The sequence below is a fragment of the Ovis canadensis genome, chromosome 12 (assembly GCF_042477335.2).
Source record: "Ovis canadensis isolate MfBH-ARS-UI-01 breed Bighorn chromosome 12, ARS-UI_OviCan_v2, whole genome shotgun sequence".
NCBI classification, from domain to species: Eukaryota; Metazoa; Chordata; class Mammalia; order Artiodactyla; family Bovidae; genus Ovis; species Ovis canadensis.
In genome coordinates this window covers 50,869,251-50,888,423 of record NC_091256.1, presented here as the reverse complement: position 1 = coordinate 50,888,423, position 19,173 = coordinate 50,869,251, and the positions used below count along the sequence as shown (strand labels likewise).

Here is a 19,173-nt window from a genome sequence, read left to right as displayed (position 1 = left end):
GTAACAGGAAAAGCTCAAGATGAGTCACCAAAGCCCATGGACATGGGGAAATAAACCCTGAACCCATATTTTCCCTGAGGCTGTTATGCAGACAATAGGTCTGGGAAATATTAACAGGTGTCCCTTGGGGAAAGAGTTTGGGGGTCAAGAAAGCTGAGAAGTACAAACAAAAAAAGGGTTTATCCCTTAGGACTTTATGTTCTGTATATTTCTGAGGGGAATTTCTACAGAAGTCATTCACACATTAATTTGGTAAAAAGATCTTGATTGCCAGAAGCATCTGGAGAGTTAATTTTGTATAGAAGATCTGTCATGGAATACTGAGGTTTTTATTTACCCAATTTTGAAAGAAAAGGATCCAATAAAATTTAAACAAAAGCTAATTGCATTATTCAGTTCTGTAAAATATCCTGAATATCTTACATACATAAAGTCATTGTACTCATATTATTTTATATGAGTATATCCTACTTACTTCACATTATCTCACATTTCCAATAATTTACATAGTTGACATAATCTTCTAATATAATTATATATATCTATAACTTTAAAATACCATGAAGCACATGACCATTCTCAATTGAATTAAACAAATATGCAATATTATTGTTTAGGATCTGGTTTTTCATCATTTTTCTTATGCAAAAACATCTCAGGAATAACGTAGGTTCTCATCAGTAATCATGGCTCATTTTGATGATTGTCTCAGAATCTTCCAGGAGAGGGAGGTTGAGGTGGGAAAGGTTGTACTTGTGAGGAAACTCATAGATGATTTTTGTTGGCCCTTCCCACCTCTGTCCCGGTTGGAAATCAGTCTCAGACCCTGTAAATTAGGCAAAGTTCTAACCCTTAAGAGGCTTACAAAAAATCATCAGTTACACGTTCACACCCACACATACACCCCTTCTCTTGCCTTCAGTCTTTCCTAGCATCAGGGTCTTTTCCAATGAGTTGGCTCTCTGCATTAGGTGGCAAAGTATTGGAGCTTCAGCTTCAGCATCAATCCTTCCAATGAATATTCAGGGTTGGTTTCCTTTAGGATTGACTGGTTTGATCTCTTTCTGTCCAAGAGACTCTCAAGAATCTTCTCCAAGATGGCAGAGGAGTAGGTGGACGTGGAATACATCTCTCTCCACGGACACATCAGGAATACACCTTCAGACACAGAAGTGCATGCAGAATACCAGCTGAGAGTGGACAGGAGTACCTAACCAGAAGAAAAGAATATATAGAACCACGCAAAACTCAGTAGGATGAAGGAACTAGGGGGAAAAACAGGAGTGTTAGTAGGACTGCACATGCCCTTGGCAGGTGGGGGAACTGAAGCAGGGGTCCTATCCCCACATCTGGGAAATTGACTGAGTCAGAGGAGAAACATTTAAGATTGAGAGTGAAACAGCTAATCTGTGGCAGCCTAAATGGAATGAGAATGAGACAGGCCTTGCCACAGCCACATATACCCTGGGCAGGGATGCAGGTTCCCTAGAAGGCACAGCAGCTTGGAGCTGGAGTTTAAGGATTGTGGAGAAATCCAGTATGAGGGCTGCTATTGACTGCAGAGAGATGGATAGAGGGGATGTGAGGGAAGAGATTGTGGTGGGAAATGCCTGTGGAGGAAAGACAGGCAGCCATGGAAGAAGGTGATACTGCTGAGTAACACGTAGTGGGTGGAGCCATCACCATAGCATCTCTCTCCCCACACTCCAGCATCCAGAGCTGAACAACAGAGAGGCTGGCCCATCATACACCTGATGCATGGAACTACAGAGTAGGACCCTACCCAAGGTGCCCCTTTAAGTGCCTGACATGCCAATCTACTGAGTAGGACTGCAGCCAGGGGGTCCCCTTTATATGCCTGATGTACGAAACAACAGAGAAGTATCCCAGGTAAGGGAGCCCTCTAAGTGTCTGAATAGGCAGAGCTATGGAGAAAGACTGGCCAAAGAGGCCTTCTGATCAGCTGCTACAAGAGGCTCAAAAAAAGACTCTGATAGGGCCATAACTCCTGTGGCAGAGACAGTCCATATTCCTGCACACTTGGTGCTGCCAGGGTCCCTGTAAGCCAAGCAGCTGTGCCATCTTTGTGCTCAACCTCACAGAGGCAGAACTGTCATAGGCAAAACAAGTTTTGAATCTATCCATGAAGGGTCACTTCAATCATATCCAGCTCTTTATGACCCTGTAGACTGTGGCATGCCAGGCTTCTCTGTCAAGGGGCTTCTCCAGGCAAGAATACTGGAGCATATTAGCCAATACTGGTTGCCATACCCTTCTAGAGCACTATATTTCCTGCAGCCCTAGCTGCCAACTCCCCTTAGTAGTTGGTGCTGCCAGAATCCCTGTAACCCAAGCAGCTGCACAACCTCCACACCTGGCACTCACTGTGGCAGACCCAAATCCTCCAGAACAGCCTCAAAAGCAAACCCCAGTGGATGACCCACATGCAAAGGTGGAAATAAAACCACTCTTGAAACCCAGGGGCAGTGTGGCTAAGGAAAAAGACTCAAAACCTTCCCACAAATTGTACAAGCTGAACATTAATCCAAACGACCAACTAGGCAGACTCTGTGTCTATGGCATATACGAAAGGACATTGAGAGTTCCCACAAAAGAAAACGCACTAGTTCTGATAGCTGTGGACATTGGAGGCAAGAACACACAGGAGTAGGACTAGATTAGCATCTGAGCTGCCCCCACAGCAGGTGCAGAGATCAGCACAGTGTTGGAGAGCATCCTAGGGAGGTGAGGTGGACTGTGACTCCCAGTGAGGGAAAGGACACTGACTGCAGTGACCCAAGAAAAACATTTATTATTTGTTTTCACTTGCTCTGTAGATTCTTTCAGATTTTTTTTTCCCCCCTTGCCGGGGTCCAGCCCCGGTGGATCCAGGGAATTCGAAGGGTGGACGGCGTTGGCGTGGAAAGACTTGTTTATTGATTGATATAAGATTAGATTAAGAAACTATAGTGTAGTAGGAAGATTAAGTGGAGGAAGAGGGCTGAATAGCTTGGTTTACGCGGAAGACCAATAAAATTCCAGACAAGGAATTTGCACCATCTACGTTGGGCCACCGGCGCCCGCTTGAATATCTAAGGGTGCCTCGCCTTAAGCTCCCTTTCGTGCGAGTCTTAACAGCCAGGGCAAGTAAGTAGACCTGGAGAGCCTCCGCGCCCCAGGTGGAGATTCAGCCTGAAGTTAAAGTAAAGAGCAGAGAGAGGGAAAGGGAGAGAAGAAGAGAGAGAGAAAGACACGGGGGGAGCCAGAGTCCCAAGAAACCAGGCCGAGAGACTAGTCCCAGAAACTGGTCCGAGAAGCTGGTCCCATCCTTTATTGTTCAGAAGGCCTTTTATACTTTTGATAAAACACAGAGATCAATGGGTAACACAAAATTATGTAACGTTCGCAGCTCAGACTCTTTCTATACATCATTTGGTATACAAAAGGTCTCAGGTGATTTACATTATCTTCTGGCCAAGAGGCTTGTTAACACTTTTTGGCTCTCTTCCTTAATGAATGTTAATTTTGTTTCCCCTGAAGTGTTTTCCTTTAATCTACATCTCCTTAAAGCATTAAAGTTACATCTCTATAGAACAAAGGTGCAGTGGGATATAACAAAGAAGGTACTTAACTCAAAGATCTAATGTTGCTAATACAAGGTCTACTACTTGTTTTTCTGTATACCAACTATATCTACAAATAAAGGATGTGAAAATTTGGCAGCAAGTATTGACTCAACAAATGAAACCTGTAATCAGTCCTATTTTAAAGATTTTGACTCCTCGGAAGCTCCTACATTCCTAGGATGTTTTAAGCTTCCTGTGCCTCCTGCGGTCAGGAGGCCTCAAACAATCACACGCGCAGCTGTACGAGTCCTGCAGGCAGGCTAGAAAGCCATCAGAGGGTTTTTTGGATTGAAACACTCTTTCAAATGCAGAAGACTAAAGCCCTGAATTGACTTTTTCCAGAAAATGTCAGAAGATTGGAAAAGCAGAGCACAAAAGCCGGCAGATTTTTGTTGGAGTACATGCTTAGGAATTTCCAGAGGGGCCCCTGAAGTCTGAGCACGCCTTGCGTATGTCAGCTTCCTTCCTCATGACCTTGTCACGGGCGGGATTCCTCACACTGGCTCCCGGCACCCCCTCCTCCACCCTGCCCCATTGCAGTTATTGATTTTACTGGCACTATGAAATCTAATTAAGCTTTTGAGGTTTTTTTCTGTTACATTTTTTATTGTTGTTATAAACCTCTGCCTCTACACTGGGCTTCTGCAGTTCTGTGGAATTTTCCTCTTTTTTTTTTTCTTTCTTCTTCCTTTTTTTTTCTCTCTTTTTTAATTTTATTTTTTAAACCTGCTATTATTTTTTCTACATTTATCTCTTTTTTGCTTCTCCTACTGCTCTCTCCCCCTTGCACTTAATTTTTAATGTATATAAATCCTCTTTATCTACATCTATTTAACTTTGGATATCTGTTCTTTCTTTCTTTTCTTTCTTTCCTTTCCTCTCAATATACTTGTTAGTTTTGTTTTGATTGCTTTATTCCCCAGTTGGCACCTTGCGTTAGTTTTGTTTTGCAGTTTGTGCTTTAGTTAGTTTTGTTCTTAACTAGTAGGTATAATTTTTTATTTCCTTTCTTTGCCAGGTCAATCTATTATACTTTATATTTGCTGGATTGCTTTGATTTTACTTATGGGTGTATATGTATATATGTGCATTCCATTATTTATTATTTGCCTGATTTTGTAACTGCCATCTGGGGTTCATCTTTGGTTACTTGTTTTGGGGTATTTGTTTTAATCTCACTTAATGCCATAATAAACCACTTGTGGGATCTTCATTCCTGACCAGAGATCAAGCCCTGAGCCTGTGGAGTGGGAGTGTTGACTCTAAGACCCTAGACTACCAGAGAACTAACTCTAGGGAGTATCAAATAGTGAAAACTCACACAAAGGAAACCACTTAAAGACCTGGCATCACCCCACCACCTGTGGCACCCTGTGCATGATATCTCATCTAAACAACAAAACAAAAACACAAGCCTACTCATCAGCAGACAGGATTACCACCTCACTCAGTCTTGCCCATCAGAGGAAAAACAAAAAAACAGACAAAACTCAGCAAAAATCTCACCCAATACAAAGCTTACACAAACCACTGGACCAACCTTCAGTTCAGTTCAGTCACTCAGTCATGTCTGAGTCTTTGCGACGCCATGAATCGCAGCACGCCAGGGCTCCCTGTCCATCACCAACTCCCAGAGTTCACTCAGACTCATGTCCATCGAGTTGGTGATGCCATCCAGCCATCTCATCCTCTGTTGTCCCCTTCTCCTCCTGCCCCCAATCCTTCCCAGCATCAAAGTCTTTTCCAATGAGTCAACTCTTCTCATGAGGTGGCCAAAGTACTGGAGTTTCAGCTTTAGCATCACTCCTTCCAAAGAAATCCCAGAGTTGATCTCCTTCGGAATGGACTGGTTGGATCTCCTTGCAGTCCAAGGGACTCTCAAGAGTCTTCTCCAACACCACAGTTCAAAAGCATCAATTCTTTGGTGCTCAGCCTCCTTCACAGTCCAACTCTAACATTCATACATGACTACTGGAAAAACCATAGCCTTGACTAGACGGACCTTAGTCAGAAAAGTAATGTCTCTGCTTTTGAATATGCTGTCTAGGTTGGTCATAACTTTTCTTCCAAAGAGTAAGTGTCTTTTAATTTCATGGCTGCAGTCACCATATGCAGTGATTTTGGAGCCCCAAAAAATAAAATCTGACACTGTTTCCATTGTTTCCCCATCTATTTCCCATGAAGTGATGGGAACAGATGCCATGATCTTTGTTTTCTGAATGTTGAGCTTTAAGCCAACTTTTTCACTCTTCTCTTGCACTTTCATCAAGAGGCTTTTTAGTTCCTCTTCACTTTCTGCCATAAGGGTGGTGTCATCTGCCTATCTGAGGTTCTTGATATTTCTCCCGGCAATCTGGATTCCAGCTTGTGTTTCTTCCAGTCCAGCGTTTCTCATGATGTACTCTGCATATAAGTTAAATAAGCAGGGTGACAATACACAGCCTTGATGTACTCCTTTTCCTATTTGGAACCAGTCTGTTGTTCCATGTACAGTTCTAACTGTTGCCTTGTGAGCTGCATACAGATTTCTCAAGAGGCAGGCCAGGTGGTCTGGTATTCCCATCTCTCTCAGAATTTTCCACAGTTTACTGTGATCCACACAGTCAAAGGCTTTGGCATAGTCAATAAAGCATAAATAGATGTTTTTCTGGAACTCTCTTGCTTTTTCCATGATTCAGCAGATGTTGGCATTAGGAGGGCAGAAACCAAAAGGAAGAAAGAATTCAACCTTGAAGGCTGGGAAAAGGAGACCTCAAACACAATAAATTAAAAAGAAAAGGCAGAGAAATACTGCATAAATGAAGGAACAAACTAGAAACACATAAGTTCGAATAAATGAAGAGGAAATCGGCAAACTACCTGAAAACGAATTCAGAAAAATGATAGTAAAGATGATCACAAACCTCAAAAACAGAATGGAGAAAATGCAAGAATCAATTGACAAAGACCTAGAAGAATTAAAGGATAAACATACAGAGACAAACAACACAATTACTGAAATTAAGAACATTCTAGAAGGAATCAATAGCAGACTATCTGAAGCAGAAGAATGAATCAGTGAGTTGGAAGATAAAATGCTATGAAGAGAAGAATAAAGTAAAAAGAATGACAAAAACTAAGGATAGTCTCAGAGATCTCTGGGCCAGTATCAAACGCATGACCATTCAAATTATAGGGGTCCCAGAAGAAGAAGAGAAAAAGAAAGGGTATGAGAAAATTTTTGAAGAGATTATAGTTGTAAATTTCCCCAACACGGAAAAAGAAACAGTTAATCAAGTTCAAGAGGTACAAAGAGTCCCATACAGGATAAACCCAAGGAGAAACATGGCAAGACACATACTAATCAAACTAACAAAAACGAAACACAAAGAAAGAATATTAAAAGCAGCAAGGGAAAAGCAATAAGTAACATACAAGGGAAACCGCATAAGTTTAACAGCTGATCTTTCAGAAGAAACTCTGTAGGTCGGAAGGGAATGGCAGAATATATTCAAAGTACTGAAAAGGAAATATTTACAATCAATATTATTGCACCCAGCAAAAAAATCTCATTCAAAATTGACAGAGAAATAAAAAGCTTTTCAGACAAGCAAAAGTTGAGAGAATTCAGTACCACCAAACCAGCTTTACAACAAATGTTAAAGGGACTTATATAGTCAAGAAATATAAGAGAAGAAAAAAGATCTACAAAATCAACCCTAAACAATTAAGAAAATGGCAATAGGAACATATATATCAATGGTTACTTTAAATGTAAATGGACTAAATACTCCAAACAAAAGACACAGACTGGCTGAAGAGACACAAAAACAAGACCCATATACACGCTGTCTACAAGAAACCCACTTTAGATCTAAAGACACATATGACTGAAAGTGAGAGGATGGAAAAATATATTCCATGCAAATGAGAAGCAAAAGAAAGCTAGAGTAGCAATCCTTATATCAGACAAAATAAAGAAAATAAAGCCCTTAAAATAAAGATTACAAGAGATAAGGAAGAGGGATTGATGGAAGAGGGATTAATGATCGAGGGATTAATCCAAAAAGAAGATATAATTGTAAACATCCACCTAGTCAAGGCTATGGTTTTTCCTGTGGTCATGTGTGGATGTGAGAGCTGGACTGTGAAGAAGGCTGAGTGCTGAAGAATTGATGCATTTGAACTGTGGTGTTGGAGAAGACTCTTGAGAGTCCCTTGGACTGCAAGGAGATCCAACCTGTCCATTCTGAAGGAGATCAACCGTGGGATTTCTTTGGAAGGAATGATGCTGAAGCTGAAGCTCCAGTACTTTGGCCACCTGATGCGAAGAGTTGACTCATTGGAAAAGACTCTGATGCTGGGAGAGATTGGGGGCAGGAGGAGAAAGGGACAACCAAGGATGAGATGGCTGGATGGCATCACAGACTCGATGGACGTGAGTCTGAGTGAACTCCGGGAGTTGGTGATGAACAGGGAGGCCTGGCGTACTGTGATTCATGGGGTCACAAAGGGTCGGACACGACTGAGTGACTGAACTGAACTGAACTGAACTGATGCACCCAACACAGGAGCACCTCAATACATAAGACAAACACTAACAGACATAAAGGGAGAAATTAATAATAACACAATAATAGTAAGAGACTTTTACACCCCATTCACACCAATGGACAGATCATCAAACAGAAAATTAATAAGGAAACATAAGTCTTAAATGATACATTAGATGAGATGGATCTTATTGATATCTTCAGGACATTCCATCCAAATGCAGAATACATCTTCTTCTCAAGTGCACATGGAGCATTCTCCAGGGTAGAACAGGCTTGATTTGGGTCACAAATCAAACCTCAGTACATTTAAGAAAATTCTCAAGCATCTTCTCCACCACAGCAGTATGAGACTAGATATCAATTACAAGAGAAAAAAAACTGTTAAAAAAAAAAGCACATAGAGATTAAACAACACATTTTGAAATAACCAGTGGGTTACTGAAGAAATCAAAAGGGAAATAAAAAAATTTCTAAAAACAAATGACAATGAAAACATGACAACTCAAAACCTATGGGATGCAGCAAAGCAGTTCTAAGAGGCAAGTTCATAGCAATATAATCCTACCCCAAGAAACAAGAGAAATATCGAATAGACAACCACAGTTTACAACTAAAACAACTGGAAAAAGAAGAACCAAAAAAGCCCCCAAAATTAGTTGAAGGAAATAAATCATAAATCAGTTCAGTTCAGTTGCTCAGTCATGTCTGGCTCTTTGCGACCCCATGAATCACAGCACACCAGGCCTCCCTGTCCATCACCATCTCCCGGAGTTCACTCAGACGCATGTCCATCGAGTCTGTGATGCCATCCAGCCATCTCATCCTCTGTCGTCCCCTTTTCCTCCTGCCCCCAATCCCTCCTAGCATCAAAGTCTTTTCCAATGAGTCAACTCTTCTCATGAGGTGGCCAAAGTACTGGAGCTTCAGCTTTAGCATCATTCCTTCCAAAGAAATCCCAGAGTTGATCTCCTTCAGAATGGACTGGTTGGATCTCCTTGCTGTCCAAGGAACTCTCAAGAGTCTTCTCCAACACCACAGTTCAAAAGCATTCATACTTTGGCGCTCAGCCTTCTTCACAGTCCAACTCTCACATCCATACATGACCACAGGAAAAACCATAGCCTTGACTAGACGGATGTTAGTTGGCAAAGTTATGTCTCTGCTTTTGAATATACTGTCTAGGTTGGTCATAACTTTTCTTCCAAGGAGTAAGTGTCTTTTAATTTCATGATTGCAGTCACCATCTGCAGTGATTTTGGAGCCCCAAAAAATAAAGTCTGACACTGTTTCTACTGTTTCCCCATCTATTTCCCATGAAGTGATGGGACCAGATACCATGATCTTCAAATATCAGAGCAGAAATAAATGAAAAGGAAATGAAAGAACCAGTAGTAAGGATTAATAAAATTAAAAGCTGGTTCTTTGAGAAGATAAACAAAATTGGAAAACCTTTATCCAGACTCAGAAGAAAAAAGAGAGAAGAATCAAATCTACAAAATTAAAAATAGAAAAGAAGAGGTGAAAACAGGCAATGCAGAAATACAAAGAATTGTAAGAGACTATTATGAGCAACTGTATGGCAATAAAATGGATAACCTGGAAGAAATGGATAGGATCTTAGAAAAGTTCAATCTTCCAAGACTGAACCAGGAAGAAATAGAAATTATGAACAACCCAACTGCAAGCATTGAAATCGAAGCTGTGATCAAAAATCTTCCAGAAAACAGAAGCCCAGAACCAGATAGCTTCACAGGAGAATTCAATCAAACATGTAGAGAAGAGCTAATGCCTAGCCTTCTAAAATGCTTTCAAAAAATTGCAGAGGAGCGAACACTTCCAAACTCATTTATAAGGCCACCATCACCCTGATACCAAAACCAAACAACTGACAAGAGAGAAAACTACAGGCCAATATCCTGATGAACATAGATTCAAAAATCCTCAACAAAATTTTAGCAAAGATAATTCAGTAACACATCAAAAAGCTCATACACCTTGATCAAGTTGGGTTTATTCCAGGAATGCAAGCATTCTTCAATATATGCAAATCAAGTAATATGATACACCATATTAACAAATTGAAAGATAAAACCATATGATAATCTCAATAGACGCAGAAAAAGCCTTTGACAAAATTCAGCACCCATTTATGATTAAAACTCTTTAAAATATGGGCATAGAAGGAACCTACCTCAACATAGTAAAGGCCATATATAATAAGCCTACAGCAAACATTATTCTCAATGGTGAAAAACTGAAAGCATTCTCCCTAAGACCTGGAACAAGACAAGGGTGTCCACTTTCACCACTATTATTCAACAGCTACACAGCAATCAGAGAAGAAAAAGAAATAAAAGAAATCTAGGTTGTAAAAGAAGAAGTAAAGCTCTCACTGTTTGCAGATGACATGATAGTGTACATTGAAATCCCTAAAGACAGTATCAGAAAATTGCTAGAGCTAATCAGTGAATTGAGCCAAGCTGCATGAAACAAAATCAATACACAGAAATCACTTGCATTTCCATATACTAACAATGAAAAATCAAACAGAGAAATTAAGAAATCAATCCCATTCACCACTGCAACAAAAAGAAATAAATATTTAGGAATAAACTTACCTAAGGCAACAAAAGAACTGTACACAGAAAATTATAAGACACCAATGAAAGAAATCAAAGATTACATAAACAGATGGAGAGATATTCCATGTTCCTGGGTAGGAAGAATCAATACTGTGAAAATGACTATACTACCAAATGCAATCTACAGATTCAGTGTGATCCCTATTAAATTACCAATGGCATCTTTCACAGAACTAGAACAAAAAAAATTAACAACTAATATGGAAACATGAAAGACCCCAAATAGCCAAAGCAGTCTTGAGAAAGAAGAATGGAGCTGGAAGAATCAATCTTCCTGACTTAAGATTATACTACAAAGCTACAGTCATAAAGACAGTATGGTACTGGCACAAAAACAGAAACATAGACCAATGGAACAAGATAGAAAACCCAGAAGTAAATCAATGCACCTATGGGTACCTTGTTTTTGACAAAGGAGGCAATAATACACAATGGGGCAAAGACAGCCACTTCAATAAGTTGTCCTGGGAAAACTGGACAGCTACATGTAAAATAATGAAATTAGAACACTTCTTAACACTATCAGTTCAGTTCAGTTCAGTTGATAAGTCATGTCCGATTCTTTGTGACCCCATGAATGGCAGCACACCAGGCCTCCCTGTCCATCACCAACTCCTGGAGTCTACCCAAACTCATGTCCATTCAGTCAGTGATACCATTCAATCACCTCATGCTTTGTCATCCTCTTCTCCTCCTGCCCTCAATCTTTCCCAGCATCAGGGTCCTTAACACCATACATAAAGATAAACTCAAAATGGATTAAAGACCTAAATATAAGGTCAGAAACTATAATATTCTTAGAGGAAAAATAGGCAGAAAACTCGATGACATACATCAAAGCAAGATCCTCTATGACCCATGGTTCCTAGAGTAACGGAAATAAAAACAAATGTAAACAAGTGAGACCTGATTAAGCTTAAAAGCTTTTGCACAGCAAAGGAAACTATAAGCAAGGTGAAAAGACAATCCTCAGAATGGGAAAAAAATAATAGCAAATGAAACAACTGACAAAGGATTAATTTCCAATATATACAAGCAGCTCATACAACTCAATGCCAGAAAAACAAACAATCCAATCAAGAAGTGGGAAAAGACCTAAACAGACATTTCTCCAGAGAAGACATACAGTTGGCTAACAAACACATGAAAAGATGCTCAACACTGCTTATTATTAGAGAAATGCACATCAAAACTACAATGAGATATCACTTCACACTGGTCAGAAGGTCTGAAAATGAAAGTGAAATTGTTAGTTGCTCAGTTGTGTCCAACTCTTTGCCATCCCGTGGGCTATACCCCACCATGATCCTCTGTCCATGGGATTCTCCATGCAAGAATATAGGAGTGGGTTGCCATTTCCTTCTCCACGGGATCTTCCCAACCCTGGGATTGAACCTGGGTCTCCTGCATTGCAGACGGATTCTTTACCATCTGGGCCACCAAGGAAGACCATCGTCAGGTCTACAAACAATAAATGCTGGAGAGGGTATGGAGAAAAGGGAACGCTCTTGCACTGTTGGTGGGAATGTAAATTGATACAGCCCCTATGGAAGATGGTATGGAGATTCCTTTAAAAACTAGGAATAAAACCACCATGCTGCTGCTGCTAAGTCGCTTCAGTCATGCCTGACTCTGTGTGACCCCATAGACTGTAGTCCATCAGGCTCCTCTGTCCCTGGGATTCTCCAGGCAAGATTACTGGAATGGGTTGCCATTCTCTTCTCCAATACATGTGTGCATGCATGCTACATTGTTCAGTTGTGTCCATCTGTGTGTGACCCTGTGGACAGCAGCCCACCAGGCTCCTCTGTCCACAGGATTCTCTTGACAAGAACACTGGAGTGGGTTGCCACCATATGACCCAGCAATCCCACTCCTAGGCATATACCCTGAGGAAACGAAAATTGAAAGACACATGTACTCCATTGTTCATTGCAGCACTATTTACAATAGCTAAAACCTGGAAGCAGCCTAGATGTCCATCAACAGATGAATGTTTAAGGAACGTTCATTGTGGTATATACACAGAATGGAATACTACTCAGCCATAAAAACGAATGCATTTGAGTCAGTTCTAATGAAGTGGATGAACCTATAACCTATTATACAGAGTGAAGTAAGTCAGAAAGAGAAAGATCAATATCGTATTCTAACACATACATATGGAATCTAGAAAAATGGTACTGAAAAATTTATTTACAGGGCAGCAAGGGAGAAACAGACATAGAGAACAGACTTATGGACATGGTGAGAGGGGAGGAGAGGGTGATATGTATGGAAACAGTAACATAGAAACTTACATTACCATATGTAAAATAGATAACCAACGGGAATTTGCTGTATGGCTCAGGAAACTCTAACAAGGGCTCTGTATCAAGCTAGAGGGGTGGGATGGAAAGGAAGATGGGAGGGAGGTTCAAACAGGAGGGGATATATGTATACCTATGGCTGATTCATGTAGAGGTTTGACAGAAAACAACAAAATTCTGTAAAGCAATTATCCTTCCATTAAAAAATAAATAAATTTTTAAAAATAATTTAAAAAGTCTTCTCGAGCACCACAGTTTGAAAACATCAATTCTTTGGCATTCAGCCTTCTTTATGGTACAACTCTCATTCATTCTATACATGACTACTAGAAAAACCACAGCTTTGGCTAGACATATCTTTGTCAGCAAAGTGATATCTCTGCTTTATAACACACTCTCTAGGTTTGTCATAGCTTTTCTTCCAAGGGGCAAGTGTCTTTTAATTTCATGACTGCAGTCACCATCCATAATGACTTTGGAGCCCAAGAAAATAAAATCTATCACTGTTTCCATTTTTTTTCCGCTTCCCATCTATTTGCTATGAAGTGATGGGACCAGATGCCATGATCCTAGTTTTCTAAATGCTGTTTTAAGCCAGCTATTTCACTCTCCTCTTTCACCTTCTTCAAAAGGCTCTTTAGTTCTTCACTTTCTGGCATTAAAGTGGTATCATCTGCATATCTGAGGTTGTTGACATTTCTCCTGGCAATCTTGAGTCCAGCCTGTGAGTCATCCAGCCCAGCATCTCTACTTTTCCTTGAATCTGTTCCCTTTGCTCTGAGGACTTCTGCAGTGGCCTCCTAAATGCTCTTCTCATTTTCACTTCCTCTGTTTGTAAATCCATTCTCTCTACATCATTCTGAATAATCTTTCTCAAATATAAACCAGGCCTGTCTCTCATTATTGTTTAGTCATTAAGTTATGTCTGACTCTTTATGTCTGACAGCCCACCAGGCTGTCCATGGGATTTCCCAGGCAAGAATATTGGAGCAGGTAGCCATTTCCTTCCCCAGGGGATCTTTCTGATGCAGGGATCATACGTGTGTCTTCTGTATTGGAGGGGGATTCTTTACCACTGAGCCACCATGGAAGCCTTGCTCCCTTCACTTAGAGTAAAACCCAAAGTTCCTGTCAGGATGGAGTAAACAAAGCCCTGAATTATAAGGTCCCTACTCAGCTTCTCCCCCCACCCCACACCCTCATCTCACAGTAGGATGCAGGCACTCTGTCTCCCTTTCTCTTCTAGAACTTTCCTCCCTCAGGAACTTTGTACTTGCTCCTTTTTGCCTGGAGTAACATCATCAGACAAAACAGGCTGAGGCCTGGAGGACAAAAGGGAGCCTATTTCTAATGTTAGAGATACCAAGGGGACATTTCATGCAAAGACGGACAGAAATGGTATGGACCTAATAGAAGAAGAAGATATTAAGAAGAGGTGGCAAGAATACACAGAAGAACTGTACAAAAAATATCTTCAGGGCCCAGATAACCATGATGGTGTGATCATTCACCTACAGCCAGACATCCTGGAATGCATAGTCAAGTGGGCCTTAGAAAGCATTACTATGAACAAAGCTTCCCTGGTGGCTCAGACGGTAAAGCGTCTATCTACAATGCCGGAGACCCGGGTTCGATCCCTGGGTCGGGAAGATCCACTGGAGAGGGAAATGGCAATCCACTCCAGTACTATTGCCTGGAAAACCCCATGGACAGAGGAGCTTGGTAGGCTACAGTCCATGGGGTCGCAAAGAGTCGGACACGACTGAGCGACTTCACTCACTCACTCACTCACTCATGAACAAAGCTAGTGGAGGTGATGGAATTCCAGTTGAACTCTTTCAAATCATTAAAGATGATGCTGTGAAAGTGCTGCACTCAATATGCCAGCAATTTGGAAAACTCAGCATTGGCCACAGGACCAGAAAAGGTTAATTTTCATTCCAATCCCAAAGAAAGGCAATGCCAAAGAATGTTCAAACTATTGTGCACTTGCACTCGTCTCACACGCTAGCAAAGTAATGCTCAAAATCCTCCGAGCCAGGCTTCAACAGTATGAACTGAGAACTTCCAGGTGTTGAAGCTGGATTTAGCAAAGGCAGAGGAACCAGAGATCAAATTGCCAACATCTGTTGGATCATCAAAAAAGCAAGAGAGTTCCAGGAAAACATCTACTTCTGCTTTATTGACTACACCAAAACTTTTAACTGGGTGGATCACAACAATCTGTGGAAAATTCTTTAACAGATGGGAATACCAATCATCTTACTTGCCTCCTGAGAAATCTGTATGCAGATCAAGAAGCAACAGTTAGAACCAGACATAGAACAATGGACTGGTTCCAAATTGGAAAAGGAGTACGTCAAGGATGTATACTGTCACCCTGCTTATTTAACTTGCATGCAGAGTACATCATGCGAAATGTCAGGCTGGATGAAGCACGAGCTGGAATCAAGGTTGCAGGGAGATATATCAATAACCTCAGATATGCAGATGACACCACCCTTATGGTAGAAAGTGAAGAAGAACTAAAGAGCCTCTTGTTTAAAATGAAGGAGGAGAGTGAAAAGTTGGCTTAAAACCCAACATTCAAAAAACTAAGATCATGGCATCCAGTCCCATCACTTCATGGCAAATAGATGGGAACACAATGGAAACCGTGACAGACTTTATTTTCTTGGGCTCCAAAATCACTGCAGATGGTGACTGCAGCCATGAAATTAAAAGATGCTTGCTCCTTGGAAGAAAGGCTATGACCAACCTAGACAGCATATTATAAAGCAGAGACATTACTTTGCTGACAAATGTCCATCTAGTCAAAGCTATGGTTTTTCCAGTAGTCATGTATGGATGTGAGAGTTGGACCATAAAGAAAGCTGAGCGCTGAGGATTGGTGCTTTTGAATTGTGGCATTGAAGACTCTTGAGAGTCTCTTGTACTGCAAGGTGATCAAACCAGTCAATCCTAAAGGAAATCAGTCCTGAATATTCATTGAAAGGATTGATGCTTAAGCTGAAACTCCAAAGCTTTGGCCACCTGATGTGAAGAACTGACCCTGATGCTAGGAAATATTGAAGGCAGGAGGAGAAAGGGATGACAGAGGATGAGATGGTTGGATGGCATCACCGAATTGATGGACATGAGTATGTGCAAGCTCTGGTAGTTAGTGATGGACAGGGAAGCCTGGCGTGCTACAGTCCATGGGGTCATAAAAAAGTCATACATGACTGAATTGAACTTATCGCCAATATAGTCGCTCCCTGACCTCCCTGTCTGCCATGCTTCTCTCTGTGTTTCAGTCTCACAATAACATTTATTTCCTGCATAGCGCTTTTCTTTGAAAGATAATTATCTGTTCACTTATTAATAAACTGCTCCCACAGAACTAAGAACCCTGATAGCAAGATGCTTGTCTGCTAATTCATTCCTGTTTTCCCAGGAACTCACACAGCTCCTGCCACAGTTTTCATGTCCAAAAAACATTTGTTAAGTGAATTAATGAATGAACAGTATAAATTCATAAGTAATATGCCAAATTGAAATCTCATGGCTCAAGGGGGTGGTGACTATCTCAAATTAATATACTGTGTTGAAGTTGAAAGTGAAAATGTTAATCACTCAGTCATGTCTAACTGTTTGCGACCCCATGGACTATAGCCCACCAGGCTCCTCTGTCCATGGAATTCTCCAAGCAAGAATATTGGAGTGGGTAGTCATTCCCTTCTCTAGGGGATCTTCCTTACTCAGGGACTGAACCCAGGTCTCCTGTATTGCAGGCAGATTCTTTACCATCTGAACCACCAATATGCTAAATTGAAATCTCATGGTCCCAAGAGGCCTGTGACTATCTCTGATTAATATAATATACTATACTATTACATATTACATTATAGTGTACTATAATGTATAATGGGCTTCCCTATGGCTCAGCTGGTAGAGCACCTGCATGCCAATGCAGGAGATGCAAGAGACATAGAAGCTCAGGCTCGAGAAAGTTGGAAGAAGATTTCTGTTGTCTTAAAGGCTAGAGCTGAGTTGACATGGCATCACTTCCAAACTACTCTATTGGTTAAAGCAGTCACAGCCCAGCCCAGATTCAGGGAAGGAGAAATAGTCACCAGATGTTGATGGGGAAAGTAGCTAAGAATTTGTAGTCATCTTCCATCTGATGCACTAATCCTATGAGGAAAGGGTACAGTCATCTCCAAACTTTAGCTAAGACTAATAGGCACAGAGAGTTGGTAGAGCCAGACAGGCCTTTGCCTTAATTTCTACACTGGTTAAGCTGAGATAGTTAATACCTTTTCTAACAATATTTTACAGAGTAAAATAGTAAATGAAAATTGAGTAGCAATCATGTATAAAACACTGTACTCACCATAACAGAGGAAAAAAGAATAAAAGCCTCTTGTTTTTTGTTTTTTGTTCTAAATGTGAAAATCATTTGAAGATAAAAATCTATAATATACATTGATGAATGAATGAATGAAGAAAATGTATGTGTATATATGTACATATATAATTGAATGTTAGTCCTCCTTAAAAAAGAAGGAAATCCTGCCATATACAGACACATGGATGAACCTGGGGAACATTGCGCTGAGTTAAATAGGGCAAATACTGCATGAATCCACTTATCTGAAGGATCTAAAATAGTCAAACTCATAGAAGCAGAGAGTAGAATGGTAGTTGCCAGGTGCTGGGGGAGAGGGAAATGAGTTGCCGTTCAACGGGTAGAAAGTTTCAGTTCTATAATATGAATAAGTTCTAGAGATCTGCTGTTCCTCACAGTGACTATGTTTAGCCATAGAGCACTATGTCCTTATACATTTGTTAATGAGGTAGATCTCGTTTTAAGTGTTATTACCATAATAAAACGAGACATTTCCCAAAAAAAAGGGAAGAAGAAGAGCTAAATCAGTTCAGTTCAGTTCAGTTGCTCAGTCGTGTCCAACTGTTTGTGACCCCATGAATCACAGCACGCCAGGCTGTCCATCACCAACTCCCAGAGTTCACTCAGATTCACGTCCATCGAGTCAGTGATGCCATAATCTCATCCTCTGTCATCCCCTTCTCCTCCTGCCCCCAATCCCTGCCAGCATCAGAGTCTTTTCCAATGAGTCAACTCTTCGCATCAGGTGGCCAAAGTACTGGAGTTTCAGCTTTAGCATCTTTCTCTCCAAAGAAATCCCAGGGCTGATCTCCTTCAGAATGGGCTGGTTGGATCTCCTTACAGTCCAAGGGACTCTCAAGAGTCTTCTCCAACACCACAGTTCAAAAGCATCAATTCTTCGGCACTCAGCCTTCTTCACAGTCCAACTCTCACATCCATACATGACCACAGGAAAAACCATAGCCTTGACTAGACGGACCTTACTTGGCAAAGTAATGTCTCTGCTTTTCAATATGCTATCTAGGTTGGTCATAACTTTTCTTCCAAGGAGTAAGTGTCTTTTAATTCCATGGCTGCAGTCACCATCTGCAGTGATTTTGGAGCCCCCAAAAATAAAGTCTGACACTGTTTCCACTGTTTTCCCATCTATTTCCCATGAAGTAATGGGACCAGATGCCATGATCTTCATTTTCTGAACGTTGAGCTTTAAGCCAGCTTTTTCACTCTCCTCTTTCACTTTCATCAAGAGGCTTTTTAGTTCCTCTTCACTTTCTGCCATAAGGGTGGTGTCATCTGCATATCTGAGGTTATTGATATTTCTCCCAGCAATCTTGATTCCAGCTTGTTTCTTCCAACCCAGCGTTTCTCATGATGTACCCTGCATAGAAGTTATATAAGCAGGGTGACAATATACAGCCTTGACACACTCCTTTTCCTATTTGGAAGAGCTAAATAGGTAGTAACAAATAGGTACTGTATAATACTAATTGTCTTTAAAATATTATATGATGATGGTGGGAATAGCACAGCAACATGAATGCATTTAGTGCCACTGAACCGTACAGTTAAATATGGATAAAATAGTATGTTTTATATTATGTGACTTTTACCAGAATAAAAAAAATTTTTTATTTTTTTACTTTACAACACTGTATTGGTTTTGTCATACAT

At 40.7% G+C, this 19,173-nt stretch overlaps 1 long non-coding RNA gene across 1 annotated transcript in view; it reads right to left on the bottom strand.

Annotated features, from left to right (window-relative positions):
• Window positions 1-313: 313 nt before the first annotated feature.
• LOC138416482 (uncharacterized) overlaps window positions 314-19,173 on the bottom strand; it is a 135,518-nt gene continuing 116,658 nt past the window's right edge. Inside the window, exon 3 of the long non-coding RNA XR_011247693.1 lies at window positions 314-1,210. This is a non-coding gene — a long non-coding RNA (uncharacterized lncRNA). The remainder of the gene's footprint in view (window positions 1,211-19,173) is intronic.